The sequence below is a fragment of the Phasianus colchicus genome, chromosome 2, assembly GCF_987193195.1.
Source record: "Phasianus colchicus chromosome 2, bPhaCol1.hap1.1, whole genome shotgun sequence".
In the NCBI taxonomy this organism is placed as follows: Eukaryota; Metazoa; Chordata; class Aves; order Galliformes; family Phasianidae; genus Phasianus; species Phasianus colchicus.
In genome coordinates this window covers 23,709,114-23,729,930 of record NC_143437.1, presented here as the reverse complement: position 1 = coordinate 23,729,930, position 20,817 = coordinate 23,709,114, and the positions used below count along the sequence as shown (strand labels likewise).

At 38.8% G+C, this 20,817-nt stretch overlaps 1 pseudogene; it reads left to right on the top strand.

Moving 5' to 3' along the window:
• LOC149918895 (uncharacterized) overlaps positions 1–20,233 on the top strand; it is a 34,413-nt pseudogene extending 14,180 nt beyond the window's left edge.
• Positions 20,234–20,817: the final 584 nt, after the last annotated feature.

The following is a 20,817-nucleotide window of genomic DNA, read 5'->3' as shown; positions in this document are numbered from 1 at the left end:
GACTGGTAAGAGCTAATCGCTCATCACAATGCATACTTATCCTACTACTGCTTTACCATTCACCCCATTCCCAGCATCAGGAGAGCCTACTGCAGTTCCTCTGGCAGGTTTTTTGGCTTTCCTCATTGCTCTTACTGACCCTGCAGGCTGTGCTGTGCTGTAGATGCCCCCTCTCACACCCATGCACCACCTGATCCCAGCAGCACCAGCCCTGGGCCATCCCCAACACCTCTGCATCCTATTCTCTCTGTGCAAAAGGACTTCTCTTCCCCTCTCCTGCTCCTCACCTTTGTAAACATCCCCAGATCCCAGTTGGGTTTGGAAGGGGGCTGACAAATACGGCAATTGAAATTTTTTATTGTCCACTGGAGGGAAACACCTCTGTGACTAGGATTTAACGTGACCATACAGATCTAGGAAAACCATCTGTATTTCTGAATTGTGAGGTACCTCTCATTTTGAATTCTGATACTAATGATTAAATGAACAAATGAATAAACTCTTTTTGTAAGGACATTGACACATTAGGTAATTAATAACCTCTTAAATTGAATTGTGTTAGACCTATCTTAATGCAGGATTCTCTGTTCAATAAACGCTTGCTTATGGCTTAATAGACTCACAGGAAATTGCTCTAGAAGAACAATTAAAGAAAATGAAGTTAGATTTGAATTTCTAGCAAAATCTGTATTGTGTTCAGCTACCCTAAAGTACAGATAACATTAACCTTTCATGAAATGATGTTAAATTACTTTCAGATCATTTTAATTCTAATAAAAGATGAGTCATAAAGAAAAGTCACCTGAATAATCTTATGCTTATCTCTCAATCTTTTTCATTCTGCTATTTATATGGTACTCTCAAATTAAAACTGAGACAGGTAGAGGTACCAACCTACTCCAACACTTCAGCATATGGGCTGTTTTGTAAATCTGAACAGAATATGCTCACAGCTGGACACCTGTGATATAAGAACCTAAATTTTTATTCCCAAAGTTTTTGAACCATGAGTACAAGAGAAATAATTATGTACAAATATAGTATGGTTATACAATATTCTCTTCTTTTCCTTACAAAAACCTGATTGATGGATGCCATTTTTAGCACATTTTAGTAATACAACAACAAAAATACTGTAATGTCTTTGAAGACATCTTTAAAACCTCTCAACAGACTTATCAACTTATAAGATTTCAGATATGAAACCCTTGCACAATAGCTTTGTATTCGAGTCAGGTTTGAGCTCCTAGTTCACTGAAACTCTTCTATCATTACTTTTGAATTGAACAAATAACAATCTTTGCACTTAATGGAAATCAAATATAACACGGAGCTAACCTCATTATTTTGAGCAAATCTGACTTTAAATAGTCTTTCAGATCTCTAAACAGTTACTGTGTTGTGTCTCTTGTTCTTCTGTGCCAGAGCTCTGCACAGTGTTTCATGCTGAATCTATGTACTGAGACTACTCAAGCTCTCATGGCTTCAATACTCTGAACATCATTTCAACGCACTGCATCCTTCTATTTGCATTTCAGTACAGTGCCAGCTAAGTACACCTTCTCTTATCTCACCACATGGAATTATTTGTAGTTTATTACATGCTGCATGAGAATTGTCAGCATAAGTGAAACAACACTTACAGCCTGTCACAGAAATCCTCCCTTTAGGTTTCCTATGGAGAAAGAGAAGCATGGGATAAATGCAACCCTCCTATCTTCTGCTCCCCTTGCAGTTGCTTTGTACTTCATGAGGAATCAGAGTTTTAGGCAGGGAGCAGCCTATATCCCTATATGGTTCTGGAAAAGCAGGGCCTCCTGCACGCTGCTCTGGGAGCTGCTCCAAAGCGAGGGCACCAGGAAGGCTCTCCCTTCTAGATGCCATCAGCTGGGAGCCTCCATCCTTTCCATAAAGCCAGCAGTTCATGAGGAAGGGTATGCAGGGGGCTGCAACTCCCCCCCTCCTTCTTGGGGTTTGGGAACTGCTGTGTACAGGCTGGAGCATGGGGTCCTCACCGGTGGGCTCAGAAATGCAGCATGAAGCACTAGGCCTGTGGTAATGAGGCTCTTAAAGACAATGCCCTTGAATGGCATGGGCGAAATAACTTAAAATAATCCAAACATTGTGATTTCATTTTAGCTGAACACAAAATGCTGGTTGACTAGCTAGTTTGACATGAAATTTCCATTTCCATTTGAAAGGCTAACATTTTCAATAAGCATCCCTCCTAAACTCAGCCTTTGTTCTGGAGATTGTGAACTAAACATCTATTTCCACACATTCTCCACTGCCTCACTTTCTCCTTCCTAGCTCTTTCAGACAATGTGGCACGCCTCAACATCACACCAGCAAAGTGCTAAATAAATGACTTTCCTGCAGAGCAAACTCTGTTTAATGAGGGTTTTTGCTTCAGGTTCTGTTCAGGGCACAAACTGAAAAAAGATGTTCACTTACCACAGTCCTGAGCAGCGGTTGAGGAATGAATGGTGCACAGAAGACTAAGTTTAAATGGCACAGCTTTCAGCTGAAAAATACAGAATTTTGACCCAGCTTCCGAAGTCTAAGAACTGTAATTAGCAGCGACTAGACTGCTTAGAGCTAATGGATTCCCTACGCAGTCAGTCTATCATTTTGCTTAAACTAATGGAAGCGAAATGCTCCCTCTGCAATCAGCAGGCTGCAGCAGCACAGCAGAAATGAAAACGGAGAATAGGTGGGTGTTCTTGTGCTGGGTATCAAAACTTTGTGGAAAGAAACACATTTCTTTGTAAGAACACAATGAGGATGTTGAAAGGCTTGAGGAAGGATTTCAAAAATAGAGTGCAGGAACAATGTTTTACACTGAATAGGTCAGGAAGGGCTCTCTGCTGTCTGAAGACACACAAAGCTATGCCTGGCTGTTTGGTACAGATGCTGCTTTTGTACTGCATCTGACACATGCACAGCTGCTCAGCTCTTTGTGGGGCGAGTAATGTGTCAGACTGCTCAGGGTTGGTTCACCTGTTCATCCTCTTCTGTCTTTGTCAAGTGTTCTCCTGCAGAGGAGCTGAGAAGCAAAATCTCCAGGAGTGGCCACTAATTTGGAGACTTTCTGTGCATATGACTAGAAAACTTTGCTGGTAAAGAGGTCTGAGCAATATGGTTCACTGCTTCAGGGGAGAGACACTGCATTCCAGCATGTTTCAGAAAAACAAATCTAAAGCTTTTTTTCTTTTAATAACATCTTGCTTGACAGCCTTCTTAAGTTCTATTTTCCATACCTATGATATGTTTCCACACCTATGACACTATATATCTAGCGTAATATCATTAGCCATCCCCTTCACACAGATATTGAGACATGAACAAATAATATTAAGCTGAATTATTTAAATGCAGAAAATTAAGGTCAGTTGATAGCAGAGGAGACAGATTTTTTTTTTTTTTTGAAGGTCCACTGCTGGCAGACCTATAGATCTTTAGAAAAAAAAAGATTCTTATTTAGTTCATCTCAGGTGAATTAGATATAAATAGAATAGACATCTGCTAACACTGCAATAATTCAGGCTACAAAATTATTTACATTATAGCTATCTATCCCTGGTAGTTTTCAGGCATTCATAACTTTCTGAAAAATTAATAAGTGCTGAAATTTATTATGCACCCAGGGCTCAGTCTTGCAATGTACATGGCTCTAAGCTGGTGCCAGCATTTATATTCACATGTTAGCACGGAATCAAAGCAACAGAAAATAAGGCAGGAAGGCACACTAAGGGATGGCTGAGTTCCTCCTCTGGCACTTCCATCCCATAGGTCTACGTATCTGATTTCTATATTCTGTAAGCAAACAGCTTTGGGGTCATCAATGTGCAGAGTGTTCTTCTAAGCCAATCAAGACTTTACATTTAAAAACTCCAGCTACCCTGGAATCAAGACTTTAGTGTGTCTCCCTCTCCAAACTGAGATAATTTTTTAACACTTGGAGAATCTGTGCTCTTTGCCAGGGTACTTTTTAATATACTGTTTCCCCACAGAAACCTTTAGTTTGACACCAACCATTGAAGTTGTACCCAGTGATGAACATACTAGGAATATGACTATGGCAAAGAACAGAACTGGATTTATCTTTAAATAATGGGTAATGCTTTGACAGCAGTACTTATTTAATTTTTGTAAACAACCATATCCCAGCAGAATTAAAAAATGTTCTGCCATAAGTCCTCTTCAAGAAAATATGCAGCAAACTGTGTCATTTGGTTGTTCATGTGAAACAAAGAGCCAAAATTGTCAATTTTGCTCCTGGATTTTTTTCTCTGAAGGCTCAGGGGAAAAAAAACAAAAAAAAAACAAACAAAAAAAAGAAAACCAAAAAAGAAACAACTTGAATATATATAGTGTTTTCCAGGCAGTATCTAGAACTATTTCTGCAGTCTTCATAATGTTTGGTTCCCATCTCCCTATACAACCCCAAAGCCCAAAACAACACCTCTCAGTCACTACTACTTCTCCCTCCCCGCTGACATACTCACTTTGCCATAGGTTGAAAGAAAAAATCTATATACATATCTTCTTATGGTGTGTTCCCCTATTTTGATGCCTTTGGTGGTTTTTGGATAATGTGGATTTCCTGCAGCACTACAGCACTCTTGTTCCAATCTGGCAAAATACTTGCTGATCTTGGCTGAATTTGAATAGAAATATACGTTTTTTCTTCTATTTTTCTTGAGCTTATTTCTTATACTCATAAAGAGACTGATAAAATAATCATTAAAAAAAAAATAAATCAGACTTAGCTTGAAGACAGGAATTTTACTTCCAAATTACTCAATAAATCAACTTTACAGACACTCATAAGATTAAAAAGTTACTGTTTATAATGGAAGAACAGCATGGGTATTCTGGTATCTACCCTTTTGATTACCGGTACAGTTACAAGTAATCAAACCTCAGGCATATTTATATCATGCTTGGATCCTAATAATTTAATTTATCACTTTTCCTCTTATGCTTTCTGAGAGGTGATAAGTTGGCAAAATGCATTATTAATCTCTGTTTGCTACAAGTAAAACTGCCTCTGAAGTACTGGACATTTATTTCTACAGCCGGTTCTGAATTCAAATGCACTTGTTATAAATAATTTCTGAGGCCCATATAATATTTATGCAGGAAATCTGAAACTTCATGTCGTGTTAGGAAAAATGAAACTCTGGGAGGAGAGGTTACTCCATTGGTGCAGGCTAAAGGATCTGATACCATTCCTCCAAGAACACAGGAGCAGAAGTTGCTGTATTGCATTGCTGAAGGAACAGAAAGTCTCCCACTGGCAGTCTGTGCACTCCCCAAAGTTTTTCTTTCTTTTTTTTTTTTTTTTAAGTTTATTTGTCTATTTTAACCCATGGAGGACATGTTTAGGCATGTATTTATTACACTGCCTGGCTCAACACTAGGTATTCTGTGTGGACTAAATTTTTGGGCTGAATTTAACTGTCCATCTTTCTGGTGAGAATTACTTCTCCAAGTTGGATAGCTGTGACTGAGATAGGTTCCCTGCACAGCCAGTAGTAAAAATAGATACAATTTGGGTACAGATCATTTTAAATGTAGTTAGGAAGACCCTAGATCCCACTGTCTCCGTGTGTAAAGAGAGGTACTGCACATATCATTCAGACCGTTCTCCACACATATTGTCAGTTAGGGCCTCAAACAACAGCATATGGTAATAATTGATATGCTAATATCATCCCCATTGCCTTATATTTACTTAAGACCCACAGAGTGAAAATGAAAACCCAGAGAAAAATGTGCTTGCTTGGATTGTGGAAGGGGTTATATGGTTCTGCTCCATGAAGGCTTCATATGGGTAAGGCCATAGCACCAGCCCAGGATGGGAGCTCAGGCTCACCCCCAGGCTGTCAGGGCTCTGCAGAGGGCTCCTGTGGTGTATGGAGAGGCATTTATTCCTGAGGAGAGGGCAAAAGAAGAGGAGGTTATGCTATCTAGTGCCCCCTTGCTCCTTCAGGAGGTGATCAGGGCTGGCTTAAGTCAAGCTGGCAATGAGGAGAAAATGCAACCTAAGGGAAAAGTGGGATCATCTCTCCTAAAAGGAATAAGATTGAGGGAAGAGAATATGCAAACAATCTTTAAATATCTAAAACACTGATGCAAAAATGGAGCAGCCTGTTCACCATATTTGTAGCAGAGAAGACAAGAAGTTACTGACCTGAGGTAAAACAAGAGCTAATTAACCTTCATAAAGATTTTTTAGTGCTAAGAATACCAAAGCACTGTAATAAATGACAGGATCAGGATCTCCATCACAGGAAGAGACTGTCAGGAATGTTGTGGGAGAGAAACAGACTCTGTAGCTTGCCAAGCTTTTTTTTCCAGCTTTATTTTCCTACGGTTTTGTGCGTAAGCAGCTGATGCAGGAGGAAATAAATGCTCGTGTGGCATACCACAGACAACAGATAATGATCTGAACACCAAATGGCTTGCAGATCCATGGCCCTCAGGTTTGTCCAGGCAGCTAGAACATTACACAGCACTAAAATCAGATGAAGCAGACTACGTTAAACCAATAAGAATTCCAGGTGGTTTTATTGCAGAACTGTTAAAATCAGCTTGAATATTGAAACCAGGCATCGGTCAGTGGGGTGTTAGAAAACAGCCATTCCTCAGCACTGAGATCAACAAACTTCTTCATACTACAAAACTCTATGTTGAAGTCATTTTAATGAAGACTGCGGCCAGAGGCTAACTAGATTAATCAGTGTAGAATGGCATGCCAGTAGCAATGACCATTTTGATTCAGCACCCTGAAAGTACATCAGAGGAACACTTAGCAGCAGATTACATTGCTTAGGCCACAGAGGTAGAACAGCAGTAACAAGGGAAACATATTGTAGCCCTCCTCCATTCAAAGATGACATGGCGCATTGCTATTCTCTCCTTTTTAAAAGCAGAAAGCAAAAAACAAAGTTCCATTAATACTTCTACGTTATCTAAGCCAGAGTACTTGGAGTATTAATGCTAAAGCAAGTGAAGCTGGCTGGACAACTAGGAGATAGAAAATAACAAGATAAATAAATGTGCTAAGAAAGGAACAGAATTGGAGTAAGATATTTGGAGTAGCAATAAATACAATAGGAAGTCTTTATGTCATTATGGCAAACCAGGAACTAAACAGGGAGAGAAGGAAAGTGATTTAAAGCTTTGGCTAAAGCAAGAGAAGCAGTTATGGAAAGCAAGGGCTTTGAAGTGCTGACACTTCAAACATACGAATGCTGACAAGGAAAATGGGAGAGAATCACTAAGCCAGCCTTGACTGACAAGTGAAAATTATGCTACCTGACAAGGAGAGTGAATGAAAATATCTAGTCTGGATCAAAAAGATACAGACATCTTCTGTTGGCAAGATTATCAGAAAAGTCCTTCAGCAATATTTGGAATCCATTTAGGCAGTTTGCATTATGCACACTAAAATCTTCAGAATAAATAAGCTCTTTTTCTGGGGAAAAGCATTCAAAAATAGATAATGTTACAGATTCTGATCTTTAGAGAAATGAGGAGTTGAAATGTGCTGTAATGTGACTTACACAAAAGGTAATTCTCATTCTAGTTAAGAATGTGGAAGAAGAAGAGAAAATATGGGGAGGATGACAAGGGGTTAGTGCAGGGCTGGAAGCCAGATGCAATGCTTTAATATGTTAATGCTATGCTCATACTTAATGACAATACATTGAAAGACCTAAAAGCTTCAGAGATATACTGTATTGAACAGTGTCTCAAAATGAAATTTAAATTTGTAGTTTGGCACCTAACATTTCTATACAGTACAAGAGAAATCAGAAGTCTCCAAAAAGCAAGGATCCAAGAAAACTACTTTGCAGGAAACTCCCTGAAGCTAGCCAACAGAACACAGGACTGCATATGAGCTTCTCACCTCTCCAGAGGTTTCATAGCTCACCAAGAGCTCCTTAACTTAGCTGGGAGCTTCTAACAAAACTCCCAGCAAGGGAGTAGTCTATGAGAATTCGTCAGGAAAAGTGATCATCACTCCAATTGAAATTAATGTGGTGGTGCTAGCACAGTTTTTTTTTTTATTATATACATATCATTTTACATTTTATATATCACCTTTAACAAAGCCAAATAGAACTTTAACCCAAACCCCAAAGGACTGCTGCAACCTCTACCTAAAAAAACAAATTCCTTTTTGCTTATCTTTGAGTCCTGAATTTTCTGTCTTTGTCCACATGGTGGCAACTTCAAGAAAAACGAATGCCATTTAAAGAATCAGCAGGAGTAAAACTTAGCGAAGCACTAGGCTGTTCCTTTAAGAAGAGAACTTGCTTCTCCCATGTGCACAAGACAGTGCTCATAGTAACTTATGAGCACAGGGCTACTGTGAAATATGAAAATTACAGTCTGCGGCTGCTCCAGCTCAAGTCTTGAACAGAGAACATGCAAATGTTGTTTGTGGAAACCCAAGTATCTATTCCTATACAGTTAGATAGAGAAACTTAGAAACCTTCCTCTTGCTCTAAGCAAGACAGCTTGGTTTGTGTCCACCAAACTGTGTTTTTGCCCAGGGAGGTTGTGGTTTCTCCTTCTCTTCAAGACCCACGTGGACACCTACTTATGTAGCCTGATGTAAGAGGCCTGATTTGCAGGGGGCTGGATTCAATGACCTCTTGAGGTCCCTACAGTTCTGTGATTCTGTATTCAGTGCTAAACTGAGAGAACCCAGGATGTTTATTAGAAGACCTTGTTGTTTCCCTTATTCTTTCCGTGTCTACTTTGGAGAGTATTAGAATATCACAAACCAAAACTGATACTGGAAAATGCTAACAGATAAACAGGATGAATGATTCCAGACCTGAAAATCCCTTCTGAAAGCCAGATCCCACTCTGGTTTGCTTAAAGAGCTGAGCTTTTTAGGCTAAGGCCATTAGGGGTATTTGCAAGCCAACAGCATTTCTGGAATTTAAGACAAAACAAACAAACAAACAAACAAACAAAAAAGACAAAGAAATCATCCCAGCAACAGTGGCCTCCAGTGAATTTAGATGGTATCAAAACCAGGTAACTTCTGGAAGGGAACAGACAAAACATTTGGATCAGATTCAGGACTTGGATACACTGATTCCTCTTAGAGTCTGGTGTCTCTGCTCTCCGCTGGTTAAATGAGGCCATTACTACTTGCCTGCTTCCCAGCGCTGTTACGAGACTCACTGCAGGACTGCGAGGCAATCAGATACTTCAGTAAGTTGCTATCAGCACCCCTGGGGATCTTCTGCCTCTCGTAATCCTGCAGGAGCTGCCAATATGCAGAGCTCTTCCTCAGACTTCCTATAACAGGCTGTTGCTTAGCCACAACACATCCCTCTGAGGCTATATAACTCCAGATGTCAACATGCGGTTAATCCTTGTGTGGGCGACAGGCCAGAGGTACAAATGTCTGTATGTAATTACCATTTTCTCATGACTAAACACCAGCCCATGCTCAGCGCCCACCTATCTCAGAAATTCTTTCCAGCATTAAATCTCCCTCCCTCCTGCTTCATTAAGAACTTGTGGATCTTGTGACGATATTTTATTGACTGTTTTTGCTTGAAGAAGTGAAGCATGTAGCTACTGTGCTAGCACCACATTTTAAATGATATTTACTTGCAGGTGGCAAATGCCCTCTGAACCAGGGCACTGTGCCCAATATTCCTGTTATAGGAATATAAATTTGTCTTTTTCCTTGAAGTTTCACTGCTCCTACTAGCATATTTCTTCAAGTGAAGAACAGGAGAGCCCTCCTGTGGCTAATTTAACACCTGTGGTGTCTCACAGATCGTACATACAGCGGTAGAAAATATATTATATTTAAGTTTTCTTTTGCTTTTAGCTCTTGTCTCACCAGTCATTAAATATGGTTGATTTAATCAGCTTCAAATTTGTTTGCCAGGCAGTTATATTTCAAAATCGTTTCTTTCCCATATAAAATGAACAAGCTATTCCTCATGAAGTATCTGTGCTTCATTTCCCAGATTTGACAATAGGAATGTAAATTATAAAGCAACCCTCTCTGAAATGTTTCTCTTGTGGGCTGTAGGGCAGAAGAGAAGCATATGGGGGATTTATTATGCACAATGACCTCATTCTTTCCAAGTTCCCTTGCTCTCAGAAGACATATTTGCAATTCACACACACAATTCAAAACTACTAGGCTACATGTCTGCTGTTCACACACACACAAACAGCTTCTTACATCACCTGAGGACAACAGGCAACAAGCTGGGAGCTCACATTGTTTTTGCATTAGAGCTCAATCCTGAGGTAAATTAAGCCAACCTTAAACATCCCCTATATTCTGTAAGAGCTTCTCAAAGGCATTGCAAAGATAAGACAGTCAGACCACCAGCGGCCCATTTAAATAAAAACAATTGTTCTTTATATACTTTTGGAGTCAAGCAGAAGGGGTTTTGTTTCCTTATTTCTTCTCACAGTGTAATTCAGGGATAAATTAATCCAAGTCTTGTATTTGAATTCTCACTGATGTCAACAGCAGTTGGGTCTCTTACATGCTTTCTTAACAGTGTGTTTAAGCTTTGTGAGGCACATGGTACTATGCAGATAACACGACAGATTATATAGCACCTCAAAGGAAAAAAAATCCTTCAACTTCTCAAAGGAACCTAGTTTCTGCCCTGTCTTAATGCAGACATCACGCTCACCATACTCTACATCTATTCCATGCTATTTCTCTTCTCATCCTCTTCCTACTTTTAAACTAGAATGAACAGATGCCACAGGGCAATGCTGCTCTCCCCATAGTTAAGGGAAACACTGGATCTTTAGGGATATCAGGGTGAAAAACAATTTTTCATTTGGTTTCTACATTTGCCTTTTGCTGTACCTGAATTACTTCTCACATAACATATAAGTGTTGTGATTTAGAAAAATAACTTTCCAAAGTACCAATCAAGAATACCAAAAACTGTATGATTATCTGGCCAGACAGTCCATAATAACATTGCATAACGTTTTATGACTGAAAACTGATTACTTCTGGAAAATCCCAATCAAGGTGCAATTTAGCAGAAATCAGTGGCAATCTAGAAACCCAGCCCACTCATTCTGTGTGTCAGCCAGCGGATTTATACAAATTTTACTTTCAAAGAGAGTAAAGACATCTTGAAACAGCATATCCAAAGGCTCCATGTGCAGACACTGCCTGAATCAGCTCAGATGAAGTATCATGTAAACTTAATCTGAGATGACAAAAGCATAAAACAACATAATCTCTGTTTCCAGAAGATGCAACTTTTCCCAAAACTGGGTAGCTGGTATTAAGGACACTGGATTGCCTTCAAAAGGGGAGGCTGAGGCTAATTTTAGGCCTAAAATAAATAAAAAACCCACATGATTTCCTGTACCTATCTTTATGGTCTAATCCTACATTCTTTTCTTCACAATGACCTGAAATCAATAGAAAAGGCGGAGGCTGTTCTCAACCCAAACAAGCTGATGATACAAAGAAGTAGTTTGATAGGAGTTTTGAGGCAGGGACAGATCTCCGTGCAACAAATAATAAACTATCTAGAAGAACTGGCACCACTTCTACCACCTGAAAGCCACAGGAGATATAATAGTCAATGTTATAAGTATAGATCCTGTTATAATTCTAAAAGGAACACGCAGACCAAAATAGAGCTTTCTGAAGTTGGGCTGCTTCTTCATGCAGTGGACAGATCCAATCCCACGTATAAGTGCTCAAGATATTAAAGCTCTTTAAAAAAAAAAAAAAAATTTGGAAAATAAATGATGCTTGTGTCTTAGTTTCTCTAGGCAGAGATATATTCTGCAGCAGGATGACAAGGGAATTTGAAGCCCTCTTTTTCTATTCTATGCTTTCATTAGTCTGCTTGGTCAGAGGTGACAGACAGGTTTAAAATTTGCAAGACACAAATCAAATCTGTTTGGGAAAGATCAGCAGTTCATCTGAATGCCTGGAGACCTAGGGGTTGGACTAATTTATTAAGTCTGCCTTAAAAAAAATAGAGGATAGAAAAATGCTTTCCTCTTGTACAAGCAGAAAATGGCCATTTAACTCAGATGCTGCACTATGGCATTGTTTTAAAGTGTTTCTTTGTGACAGACTTTTTCCACACTGAAGAGCCAGACTTATTTATAAATAATGTATTCAATCTCTGGTCTCCAGTTAGATGACATGTACAAGTTTTCATTGTATTGTTGGCTATAGAACTCAAGCAAAGTCTCATATATATGTAACACACATATAATATATGTATAGGAACATGTAAATAATTTGCCTTAGAAGAACAGAAATAATGATTTTAATAGGACATCCCTACGCATAATTGAGACTGAAGGGTTATGTCTCAATTTTGTTTACTGAACAAAGGCTTGTATGTCGTCAGCCATGAAGTCTTGAGGTGAAAAAGTTAATGTGTGTGTTCTTTGAGACAAACTGCAATTCATTGCAGGGATATATAACTAGAAAGAATCTCCCATAGACACACAGTTAGAAATGGAAGTCATTTTACTTCCTTACGTTACTAGAGCAAGACTTGAGCATTTAGAAATCATCTCCTATTTTGTGTATTTTTATGGCACAGAGCATAATTACAAAAGGTTTGGTACTCAGGTATTTTGAAATACCAATAGTTCTTGCCAGCTACTTAAAAAAATACTCTTCTGTACCTTTCCACTGTAATCATCCATTTAATCTTTAAAATCAATTTCACTTTGATGTTTTTATTATTTTGCTGTCATATTAGTAATTCAGATCTTCAAAGGTAAGAACATATTAGCCATTCAAAGCCAAAAATCAAATGAAACTACGTTCTCTGCTCTCTAATCAGAGCTTTCATCTGCACATTTATGATCTCAGGAAGAAGCCAAATTAATCCTAATTACCTCTAATTTAACTTGGCCACTCAAATAGGGTGTGACATCACAGTTTATCATGCAGTGGATATTTTAAATACTAGCATACACAGACTGGAGATATTGCACAAGGAAAAACCTATTTTATCACAGAACTTAAGCCTTAGTTAAAAATTGTACATAGGAACAGATAAGTTCTCTTTTTCATCTTAAAACTGTAGACACCAGACAAAACATTCTTTGGTTGATGCGCGCGTGACGTGTCAGGTTGCCTTACAACTGCGTTCATGAAATAATTCTTTAACATCCAAGGTTTTTAAGCCTCAAGTGACATGACACACTAGCTGCAATTTCTACAGTATTATGTAGCTTTACTTGAGAAGACACTTTCAGTTAAGGCGGGTGCTGGGAGAAGGGGCACCTCAGAGCTGCTTGGGCAGAGCCAACGTATGCTCCTGGTTGCACCTGGGTAGGAAGGAGGCTGCAGCCTTCACAGCCCTCAAAGCATGTCAGTTTGCCATCACCTCCTGCTTCAGTAACCACTACAGCTTTGCAAGAGAACTTGGGAATACTTGGGGTCAGCCAAAGGGCTGAAGAAATCAAGTTTACATTAATGTGCTGGATCAGCATAAATTACAAACTCTCTAATTTCACTTACCATCTGCTAGTTTTGATTTTCGACTGTAAGTGAAATATCTAATTATCACTTCAGCACTCTTTTACTTAATTATCTACCAGTTTACATCTGCTGATAATATCTTTCATTTGAAGTGCAATGATCAAATATAGTTAAAAGAATATTCTCAAACAAGACTTTAAGTAATTTAATGCTTTTTTTTGGCCATGTTGGTGCTCCTAAGAGAGCCTGTGAAGACAGTGGCAAATCAGGAGTGTTCCTGACTACAAACTAGAGAGGGAGCAAATGTTACCCATTTGTGTCAAAGCAGAAGAGCTGGGTAGGATAAATTTTGTAATCAGAAACCCTTGAAACTGGTGAGACTATTTATAAGAGTTATGTGTAACTGGGGAACATGGATGCCATGTAACCTCTGTATTTAATAAATGTTCAAAAGTTGAATGTTTTTATTACTGGAAATTATTGGAAAATTTACAGACCAAACATTATTCATAGCAGTTAGCTGGCAAGTAAATTTGGATAATGGAAGTGTCATGCAATGAAGGAGTCACAGTTGTTAGTTGTGGTCCATAAGTTATTTTCCTCCCCTACACAGAGGAGCTTGGCATTTGTTAAGGAGGACATTTTCAGTAATATAGCATAGCAGTTCAAAGCTCAATTCTGTGGAAATCTAATTCTCTTCCACTGTTGTACTTGTGCTCCTAAATCAACTCACATCTCTACTGAGCAGTTAAACTGCTTCGGGATGGGGAGAGAGAAGCTTGTGCATGGATTAATAACGTATTTCTCCTCCACACTGAGATGTAAAGCTTAACACAAGGGTTCTCTGGGTGGTCTTAAATTAAGGAAATTTCTTCCCTCTGCACAGAGTGAAAAAGTATAAATAGCATGACAGCTTTTACTTATTCTTGCAAAGACCAAGGAGAGAAAGTGACAGAAATTACAAAATGTCTACAAAAGTGCTTTCTAGATGAGATTGAAGACAGTAATGTTTTCCACTGAAGGCCCTTGTGCCTTTTGTCTCCCAGAGTGTGGGAACATCTCCTGTTTTAGTCCTAGACTTCAAAGTTCCTTAATGCACATGGCTTGCATTAAGTGGATAGTTCTAAGTATATGAAGATAGCATTCCTTTACTGCAGCCTCCTTCCCTAATCTGTGTTGTTTCAATTTCTATTTTGCACAGTGGCATCCTGAGAAAAAAAATAAACAAACAAAAAACCTAAATGCCTACATCTGCATCAGAGCTAATAAATAAAGCATTCTTACATTGTAAAAGCCATTTTTTAGTAACAGAAAACTGCCAGAGCATATCAGAGTGGAGGTTTGCTATCTGGTATGATAGGACCACCCCAGAGAAAGAGGTCACACAGCTGCTGTACTTCAGCAGCCAACTTAGTTTAGCACAAGAATGAACAGTAGGGAGGTATTTGTGATAACTTTTGAGACAACAGGTGAAACATTGCTGCAGCATTCAGTCACTGTCATATAGCCTTTCTGGACTAAAAAGTGTGCTCTGTCATAGACTTTTTAAAAATACCTGTATTTGCTCTGTACTGTTTGGATCTCTTATTCCTCTGCACAAGAGGTTAACTTGTTTTGCTCACAGAAGGCATATTTCACAGAGCCAGCAAATATTAGGGAAGGAATAGTCCTTAATGAAATGTAACAAAATTTCTAAGGAAAACAGATAAAAGTGTTCAGTATTACAGCTTTGTATGGGCCAAGGAGGAGATTTAGTCATGGCTTAATAATTCTAGGGTGAAGACAAAATATCTTAGCCAGAACATCCTTCTCATGGTCACGTCTATCTGAGGAAACACATCAAAATGGAAAAATGTGTCCAGGATAGAAAGCAACTTACGGGTGAACTGGCTCTCTCTTTCCCATCCTCCCCCTATGGAAAAGTGAATAGCTAGAAGCAGGTTTCCAATTGGAGGATTCTTGGCTCACAAAAAGGAGATCTCAGGATGATTAACTAATAGTTTCCCTGGAGAGGGAAATGCTGAGGAACAGGATGAGAGAAAATAGCGATTGCAAGGCTCACAGCTCAACTGTTCACATTGGAGCCTATGGGATCTCACAGAGGACATGAATGCAGTTTTCAGAAGACCATCCAAGTGCTTTTTCTTGCCTTACAGAAGCAAACAAAAATACTGAGTGGCACGCAGGTCCACTGACACTGAAGACAACCTAAAGTCTGGAAAACTAAGATTCTTAAAGGAATTTGGATTTTTATTTTAAAAAGCAATTTGCTAAGAAGAATTTGATATGTTTCTTTGCAGTGCAGGGAGAAACATGATGTTTTGATTCCAAATTATCCTGAGAATGGTGGGTATTTTGGAATCAGAAACATTTATTGTTGAACTGTTTCAGAATATTGGCTTTAAATCACATTTAACACCTAGATTCCTCATAACTAAGCCGAGTTATGATTAATATTCAACATCCCTACTAGCTAGCTATAGACATAAGTATTCCTTGCTGTACAGTCTGTTTTGTATGCGTTGGCCTTTGAAATATATTAAACATAAATAAGATATAGTTCTGTTACTCTATTTCTTACAGATCATGCTGTTCCATTCCCAACATTGCTCTATTGTAAAATATGTGTTATTACTTGACAGGCTGTGTTGTTGAACGTCAAAGTTTATTTTCCCCTTATTATTTTGTTTACTGCCTTGTGTGGGAAGACAATCAAGCACCAAATAGGAGGAAATATGCATGAAGAGATAGCATGGAATAAGAATAATGGGACTACTCTCATGCCGGTCTGATCACAAATATCTCTTTATACTTGATATTTCAGCATGATTAAATGCTTTTCTCAGGTGGATTTTGTTCAGACTCTCCACCATATGTTGAGTTTTCTAGTTGCCAGTTTCTGACTGAGGGCATTACAGCTAAGTCTGTAACAACTTGGCACATTTCACCTCCTAACTGCTCAGAGTATTAGTAGACTGGATGCTGACACCAATTGGCTGCTTGCCTTTTATTTGTTTCATGAGTCATGATATACAAGTTCCTTCTGACCTGCAGGACATGCCCTCCACAGCATATTTGCAGCGTGTTACTATGGGCATCCTTACTTTCTCCATAGCAGTCCAAAGCTTAAAGACCTGAAGGGCACAATGAGTAGGGAGTAAGTGCTGCCAGCTGAAAAACTGCCTCTCTTTAAGAGGAGATCCTAAGCCCTTATTAACAGCTGGCCAGAAAAACTGACTGGACTATTATCAGAACAGTCATGCCATCTGAATGCTCACCAGGTTTCCAAACTACAGGAGAACAAAAAATGCTTGGTCACAGGTTAGAGCATTATCATTACCATTTCTAAGTGTGCTCTCCTTTTGTCCTAAGCTTTTATTGCTATTGAAAGCTGAATCCTCCTACACGATCCAAATTACTGAACCCTAAAGCTCTTATCTCTGCTACCCTTCATACCAAGTTGGCTTTCATAAACCATAAACTAAGGTGGCTCAGGGAGCTAAAACAGATGATAAATTCATGAGTTTTGTTGCCTTAGTTTTTATGTGGGCTTGGGAAAAGCATCGTCTGACTACAGGAGAATTTCTGCTATAGGAGAAGGCAGCTGGAAAACAGATATATGGAGAAGGATAGGAGCAAAGCAACCCCATAGGCTGTTGCATGAATTCTTCTCAGATTTAAGCTTATTTTGTAAAACCATAACCTAGAAGGTCTGTTCTCTTGTTCCAAGTTTGAAGAAAAACACTACACATATCTATCTACCCATATCAGTGTTTCATATATGAAAATCCTCAGGTTAAAAAGCAGAGATTCAGGTCCAAGATATTGCTTGCAAGGTTGTTCTCTGGTCAGAATGTACCAAAGCCAGAACTGGGCTCATATATGCTGATCTCATGCTTTTGGTTTAAAAGATAAATCAAATAATTAGATTGTATCTGAGGAGGACTTGCCCTGTACAACTGTCATTATTTTAGTTCTGTGCCTTGGAAACACATATTTACAGTATTTAATCCTTGTTTGATGCTACCTCATTATGGGGTATGATTATTCAAAATTCCTTGGGGACCACACATGCATTTCCACCCTTTCTCTCCCCCAATATTTTATTAATTCTCATTCTAGATTGCTTACATTTTTCTCTTTTTCTTTCTTTTTTTTTCTCCTGCCTATCTTTACTTCTTGCTTACCCTTTCTCTTAGAGAACACAGCTGTCAAACCCAGTAAAGAGGTCAAACTGGGGCCTCAAGCCGACTGCTTCAGAAATTCTCTGAAAATAGTTATGAAATAAAAAGTAAATTGAACTGGAACCTATAAGCTCAGAAGTTTAATTCTCGTGGCCCTATAGATATTAAAACACATTTAGAAGCATCATGTATTAAAACTGAAAGCAAAATAAAAAGCATTATAGCCTTGTGTACCTACAAAATTTTAAATTCTTAATAGTATCAGTAGAGTTAAAAGATAAAATTCTAGGCGAGAGAGAAAAAAGATCAGGCCAGAGGTGTTGTGAGAGAGACAGGAGGTCAGGAGTTCAAAGGAACATGAATTTAACAGTAGAATTTGTGAAGAGGCAGCATTTTTACATGTGTGGAGATAGAGAAGTTGGAGGGATGATTGGATTTATTTGTGTGACAGAGGAATGAACCCAGTTTTGAGCTAAATGGCAGGAAAAGGGGAAAAAAGAAAAATGACATGTTTTTTGCAGTGGTGTTGGCAGCACTTTCCATAGGGGTCTCACACTGAATTTTGTACAAAAAAAAAAAAAAGTCACAAATTTGCCACAACACTATTTTATACCACAGGGTTTGCAGAGCAGAGGTACCACTTCATACTAGATGTCCACAGTTCCCTAACAACTGATATTCCCTCCCCTCTTAAATAGTCAGTTTGACACTACATATTTAGAACTAGATCCAGATAATAGTTAAAGCAAGAACAGGCAAAAAAAGTCCTTCTGTATCACTGCTTGTCCAATAGCATTTTTTCATTGCATTTTTCCTCTCACCATCAAACCAACAAAGAGTGAATTATTTTCTAAAGTGTTAAGTTATTTTAAAGTGTTATAAACAATTCTGAGAGTCTGCTACACATATTATACTACAAGGAGCTTTGAGAAGTAAAGCTATGAAATGAATGGCTCCACAGTAGTGGAAAAGATACCAATTAATGTAACTGTACAGCCCTTTATAAGACAGTAGAGCTACCACCTTGAGCCACTGCTGCAATTCCAGCAAGTTGTTTTATCTGCTTACTGTTGAAGTCCATAAAAAGTCTGTGCTAGTTCTCAGACAATTAAGGCAATTTGAAAAAATTCACCTAACATGACTATAACCCAAGCAGTGTTGTAATGGGGGTTCTCAGATCTGTGCAAGTCCCACCACGTCAAGCAATACACTAAAGTTAATTTTATTTGCCAATCCAAATCTGCTATAGTGTAAGGAAGTAGAAGGGGGAAAATAAAATCCCTACACATAGCACAGCTATGGAATATTTCTATGTCAGTAGCTGTTCAGAGAAGTCATATTCTGAAATACTTAGCTGTAACACAGCAAAATCTTAGTCTGTCCTTGTAAACATGCATTGGCAATTAAAAAGAAATAAAAAGAAGAAAATCAGAGTGAAGTGAGGCAATGTCTACATTTATATGCAGATATAGTTCTCATAATACTTAAAAGTAGATTCTTCATGCCGTTCTATTCTGTTGCTAAGTGGAGCCAAATATGTGTAGATGCTGCAGGTACCGGTGCCATTTCATATCAACAGTTTTGCCTGCAGAAAAAACAACTTCTACACAGTTTAGTCGGGCAGTAATCTTCACTGACCAGCAGTGACTTCACCTTTAACAACAGTCTATTTGCTTTGTACAGTAACGTGCATTTTAGATGAGGTTTCAGAATTGTGCCCTTTATTTAAAAAAAAATACCTGCATGAAGGGATAGAGTCCATCCTCAGCAAGTTTGCTAATGATAAGTAGCTGGAAGGAGTGGCTGACATACTGAAAGGCTACCATTCAATAAGACCTGGACGGACTGGAGAGGTAGGTGGGAAGGAACCTGATGATGTTTAACAAGAGCGAGTGTAGAGTCTTGCACCTGAGGAGGAATAACCACAGTACAGATTAGGGAATGAACTGCTGGAGAGGAGCTCTGTGTAGAAGAACCTAGGTATTCTGGTGGACAACAGGTTGGCCATGAGCCAGCAGTGTGCACTTGTGGCCAAGAAGACCAGTGGTATTCTGGAGTGCGTTAAAAAGAGTGTGGCCAGCAGGTAGAGAGAGGTGACCCTCTTCTCTGCCCTGGTGAGGCCACAGTTAGACTACTGTGTCCAGTTCTGGGCTTCTCTGTTTGAGAAAAACAGGGAACTCCTAGAAGGAGTCCAGTGGAGAGCCACAAATATGATAAAAGGCATGAAGCATCTCCCATGTGAGGTAAAGCTGAGTAACCTGCATCTGTTCAGCCTGGGAAAAAGAAGAACGAGGGGGGATCTGAATAATGTTTATAAATATTTAAATGAAGGTGAAAGGCAAATGGATGAGGCCAGGCTCTTCTCAGTAGTGTGTAGTAATGGGACAAGGAGTAATGGCCTAAAACTCATACATAGGAAGTTCCATACAAACACGTGGAAGGAATTCTTTACAGTAAGGGTGATGGAGCTCTGGAACATGCTGCCCAGAGAGGTTGTGGAGTCTCCTTCTATGGAGATATTCAAGACCTGTCTGTACGTCTGCTTGTGTGACATATTGTAGAGTACCTGCCTTAGCAGGGAGGGTGTTGGACTCTATGATATCTTGTGGTCCCTTCCAATCCCTGCAATTCTGTGATTCTGTGTGATCTCATGTTTAAATGAGGAAAATGAATTAGAATGAATTCTGGCTGTTTAAGGCAGGCCAAAGAATTTAAGGAACAACTTATATAAGGCAGAAAACATGACAAATCCTTTTCTCAAAACCATTACAATACAGAATTTTGCCAGGAAGCTTGTACAATAAATGATCCAGACACAAAAGAAGCATTTGAGAAGAAAAGGTCAGAGCAGATAAATACAATGAATTATTATGCATAGTGAATGTGGAGTTTAGAAAATTCTGCACTACAAACATGCTCCCCACAACTTGCTTTTTTTTTTCTTTTTTTTTTTAAATGAAAAATACTTCAAAGGTTCTGCATTCAACTGAACTCCAGAAGAATCTATAAAACATGTTCATCAGGACAAGAGGTTATTCACCCAAGAGCATGGAAGTAAGTGAAGCATGAAATAGCTTAGGTAATAGGTGCAGCGTATGAATTCTTATTTAAAAATGCCCAGGTACATAAACAACA